Genomic DNA, 5,918 nt, shown 5'->3' with positions numbered 1-5,918 from the left:
ATCTATTATGAGTAAGACTAGTGATGGTTATCCATGTTCTGACTATGTATGAATTTAGGTTACTTCAAGAACTACTTATTATACTATCTGTTGAAATGATCTATTATGTGATTTTATTATGATCTATGACTTATGTTGTCTACCTTTTATGTTACATTTATTCAAGTTATTATATTTATTACATTTTTTTATTAATGAATACTCTTTCCATCATTTCTTATCCAAATGTAGGTTTTGGTGTTTCCGACTATTATCCTTGTAGTTAGGATCTATAATAGAAGATGAGTTGAAGATTTGTGAGTCCTCATTCATCTGAGTATTTAGCCATTACTTTCCTTATGATTGTCTCATTTGTTTTTGGAACAATGTTGTATGGGATGTGTCCCGAGATTCAGTTGTATTAGATAGTTTTTGAGACAACTGTATTAGGATTTTTATTCGTTTTATAAAATTTTGTTATCTTGAAATTGTGTTTTAAAATCTTATCAATTTTTATTATGTTGATTACGAAAGCTAAGTGGATTATATGTTGCCTCTTGAGGTATTGTATGCCAATTTCTCTTAAAATTCTACACTCTTCAAATGATGCTACTAACACTAAATGGACCTACAAGAGCACATAGACTCACAAAATCTCATACGACAACAATTTGTCTATTTGTGGTCTAAGGAAAACTCTTTAATTATGAAATCTTTTGAAAAGGGTGAAAACTCAACCAATACTCTCTCCATCACATCGCAAACAGAGAGAAAGAAAAAGAAGAAGAAAAAGAAAAAAAAGGAGATAGAATAACAAGAAGGCGAAGGAGAATGAGAAGAAGAATATGAGAAGATGAAAAGGAAAAGAATAAGAAGAAAAAGAAAAAGATAAATAAGACTAGGAGGAGGAAGAAGAAGAATGTTGAAGAAGAAAAACATGTAAATTTTGTAAACCCAACCAAAAAGATGGTAAGTATTGTTTAAGAGCTGTCATTTTGCATAATTTGTCCTTTTTTAATTTGTGAAATTAGTAAACTAGTCAAATTCCCTAACATAATTATTAGAAACATCTATACTTCAAAATAATTATTGGAAATGTTAATATTTTAATATGTTAACAAATAAAATGTATCCTAATATAACTATTCTTCATTCCTTTTATTTCTCAAATTAGATCCCACATTGAACTAATTTTACTCCTCTATCCATGTAAAAGAAGAAAAAAACTTCTCATTACCTACATTTCCTCTTTGTAAGTTTTAAGCTAGAATTTCTCATTTCCCTCTCTCGAGTTTTTCACCATTGTTCTCTCCATTCTTTGTTCAAGAAAATCACTTCGTCTATTTTCCTCTACTTAGTTCAAGAAATCTAACCATTTATCAAAATATTTTTCACCCATTGATAAACGTAAATACGTTGTTACCAAGTCTCTCTTGATTTTTCCATCTATTATATAAACACACTATTAGTTGGATACGGAAGATTCCCAAAAAACTTCTTGAAGACCAAGTTGAGGAAGAACAATTTCCTATTAGTTTGTTTTGAATTTATAATTTTCTTTTAGAATTTTGTATATTAAAATCTGTATGTATCCTATTAATTTTTCTATTCATTAAAAATCTCATGTTGCATAGTTTATGAATCTTGTATTTGTATCTAATTTGAATATCTCAAATGTATGTCAACTAGATATGTATTTTATTTACAGGAAGAACAACTTCCTATGAGACTGTTTTGTTTTTTTCCGAATTTTGTATCATTTTCTCAATTTATATTTAAAATCATATCTATGCTATTAATTTTTGTATTCATACAAAAGTCATGTTGCATAATTTATGAATATGGTATTTGTTCCTAATTTGTATTCATTCTAAAGGATTTTCAACTAGTTATGTGTTTTATTTAAGAATGATTGCAACAAATATTCACTTATTCCTTTTCAGTTTTATATTTCATTCTAACCGTTTCATCATATTGTTTTTTATATTTAATATATTATTATACAAAATAATATATAAAAACTACAATGAATACAAATACAAATAAAATACATATTACAATGAATATGACCTGAAAAAGGATAGAAGATTCTAAAGAAAAAATAAATACACATGGAAATTAGAATGAATACAATAGTATGCATGTTGGAAGGAATACAATTCAAAAAAGGTTAAAAAATTCTAGAAAATAAAATAAAAATACACTTCGTGAAAGACAGACTTTTGTTTGTAATTTTCTATCCCTTGATTTTTTTCCTTTATGTTATTAAAAAGTTGTATTCTTTCAAGTCAAAACAATTTTAAAAAATATATATATTATATGTATGACAAACTAAAATATTGACACAATATTGAAAATGTGGCTATGCTATCCTATTAAATTCATAAATATTGACATTTTCAAAATATTCTCTTGTTAATTTATGTGTGGCCCGAATAAAAAAAATCCCAAAAATTATATTTATTAAAAAATTAAGGGAATATTTTCAAAATGTCAATATTTTGACATTTAATAGATTTTCTTAGTCACACTTTCAATATTTATCTAAAACGTCAATATTTTATTCTGTTATGTGTTTGATTTATGTATTTTCATTTTCATGATTTTCAAGATTACAATTATTTAGAAAGGAGAAAATTAAGGGAGACAATATTTTTTTAAAAGGGAAATATCACTTAAAATTCTCATCAGTCACAATTTCTTGAAAATTCCCTTTTTCATTTGATTGAATCAACTTTCCTTTTTATTATGTTTTCATTATAATTGTATACCAATAGTTTTATATTTTATGTGTTCACTTTACCATTCAAATTAAATTGATTTTTTTATTTTCATACTGAAAACTACAAATTGTATTTTAGTGATCAAATTTGTATTACATAATTGCCAAATATATATTTTTTGTAGTTTTATTACAAAAAATATTACTTATTGTATATCAATATAATGTAATCATTATTATGTGTATGATTTACGAAAGAATACATGTTTTTGGAGAAAAATAGAATACATGGTGGAATAATACAATCTGTTGAAAAAGGTTATAATATTTTTTTAAAAATACAAATTAACTATTAAAGAAATAGGATACAAGATTCTGGAAAACAAAAAGCATACATATTGAAAATAATATAATATGTTGGTAAAGGATACAATGTTATAAAAATAAAATTAACTGTTAAAAAATAGGATACGTCTATGCTTAATAGATACATTTCATTTGACATACATATGACTAAAAAAGAAATACAATATTCTTAGTAATGACTACAGACTTAAAAAGAAATACAATATTCTTAGTAAAAATATAAATGATGAGTAAAAGAAAAACAATTGACAAACAGTAATTAATATGAATACTATTTTGGTATGAATACAACTTTGCAACATTCTTCTTTCATTCTCTCTTAATTATTCGTCTTCTATACTCCTTTTTCCGATTTTTTCACCAAACCTATTTCTGAATCTGTGTTCACTTTTGTATTAGTAACCCTATAAGAAAATTTTGAAATTATTAAATATGAATATATAAAAAAAATCAAATAATATATTATATATGAATGATAATAATAGATTACTACAAATTACAATCTACTAAATCTCCAACATGAAAACAAAATCACAAAAAATAAAAAATTAGTGTTTAAAATACTAAAAATCTTATATGCATAAATATTTGATAAGTATGTTAACAAACTCACATATAAATCAAAAATGACAGAAAATACGTAATACAATCCAAAATTCAACAAAATTTATGATTCTAAAAAGAAAATCTCATAAAATCTCGCAAAATAAATGATGACTTCGAAAATACCGTTATCGATTGAGAGATTTGTTGAACTCTTATAGATCTAAACAAATTGGTATAAACTAGAATAATTAGTTCTACTTCAACAATGAAGGAGAGAATAATGGTGAAAAATTGATGAAAGGGGAAAAAATTGAAAACATGGAAGATGGAAAATAAAACTAAATTTAATGGTATTAAAATCTAGAAAGAAGTCTAATAGGTAGTGAATGTATTTTGGACTGTTTTGAGAAATAAAATAAAAGACAAATAAAAGTATTTGAATACAATTTATTTTTCAAAATATTGACATTTTGACATTTTAAATAATTATTTTAAAATGCAGATGTTTTTACTAATAAAGTTAGGAATTGTGACTACTTTGCTAATTTTTCAAAAAATTAATCTCCTATCCGTCCGACATGTCACTTGATGTTTGGACCAGATTAAATACAAACTACTCTAAAATGGTCATTTCTCCATCAATTAGGGTTATTAAAAATTCTCTTCAGGTTTTCATCATTGACGGCAATTAGGGCGAGGAGGTAACTAGTTTTTAAACTTCGCTTTCACTTAGTTCTTCTCATCAGACTTACCATCTATGAAGATTTTTATTTTATATTTGAATGTTTAGGATCTTATTAATATGTTTAATATATGTGATAGTATAAAGATTTGTACTTGATGTTTATGTTTACATAAAAATATCTAGGGTATTAAAGAATTACTAGAGAAGATGCTTATCATATCTTTATGGAGAAAAACTATGATGAATTTCCTTACATTGTTATGGCTAAGCATTGAAAATAAATTTAATCAAATAAATCCCTACACGAATGCTTAAAAGAAAATTCATTATTTTAATGAATATCTAATAGTTGCACCATCAATCAATTATCACATAATGCTAATTTGGAGAAGATCTAGCCATTAACATCATTCTCTAGCACAATTAATAATGACATAAAAGATGTAAGTTTATAAATAAAAACATATTTATGTAGTTGTACTTAATAATTTTATTTTACTTAATTTAGTTCCAAAATAACTTTTTAGCAAATGAATGTTTTTTTCAACACAATTGGTATTAAATTGAAGTTATTGATTTTTTTCTTCGAACATTTATGAGACTGATTTAACTAAGAGTTGATGCATCTACACATGTTAAGTGTCAATTATGGTAAAATAATATTATGTATTTTAGATTTGAGTTATTGATTCTAAAATTGATAATGTAATTATCTGATATTATTCAAATAAATATTTACTAATTACTGTTAAATATAGTTTGACAAAATGAAATTTTATGATGATGAATAATGGCTTTTCATATTTACGTTCAACTATGATTCAATTACAATGTTAATCTACTTAAATAGAAGTAGTAAATGTCAACTTTAGGTACAAACAAAATTATAAATGAATTTGATTCACTTTCTTCCTTTCTCATGTCTCTAATAAAGGCTAAACTATGGCGGAAGAGCTTGATAAGAACAAAATGATTATGTCATTGACGGATGAAAGAAATTTGCTATTGAGGAAAGTTGATATATTAGAAGCAATTCACAAGGTTACATTAGAAGTGAAGGAAAAGGAAGTTGGGGTCCTAAAACACAAGCATGACAAAGTCGACAACACTGTAATATTTTATGAAGGTGTATTTGAGGCAACAGAAAGGGAAATTACACATCTAAACCAGATGTTTCAGGAACAAGACAACAAGCAGTGGAAAATGAAAATGGGTTTACAGTACAGTGTGAAGAGTGAGTTGATGAAGATTAAGATTAAAGAGTTGCAAAATAAAGTCTCTGGAGAATAAATTGAAGATTCAAGACAATGCAATTTCACACAAGCATATTAATGAGATACAAGTTGAAGAATCTTTTGATTCAAACATAGATTGATATGTCTAGTGTATTATCTTATTGCTTTTACATTCATTTTGGTGACAATTATTTTTTTCTGGAGAGTTCTTATTGTACTTTTTAATTGACGTGTAATTGTGTTTTTATTGAATTAAAGTCATTTAAAAAAAAAAGTAAACATAAAAGTACAAGGTAAGTAATTGAAATCCATCAACTACCGGTCATATAAAAAAAATTCACATATTTGAATGAGAAAATGTTTGACGTTTATCCATTAAAATCTT

The 5,918-nt window shown here is 25.1% G+C and overlaps 1 pseudogene; it reads left to right on the top strand.

The window, feature by feature from the left end:
* The first annotated feature begins 5,240 nt into the window (after positions 1 to 5,240).
* Positions 5,241 to 5,673, top strand: LOC107013211 (annotated as a pseudogene).
* Positions 5,674 to 5,918: the final 245 nt, after the last annotated feature.

Source organism: Solanum pennellii, chromosome 3, assembly GCF_001406875.1.
Source record: "Solanum pennellii chromosome 3, SPENNV200".
NCBI lineage: Eukaryota > Viridiplantae > Streptophyta > Magnoliopsida > Solanales > Solanaceae > Solanum > Solanum pennellii.
The sequence above is the reverse complement of the archived record's forward strand: the minus strand, read 5'-3'. Positions and strand labels throughout refer to the sequence as shown.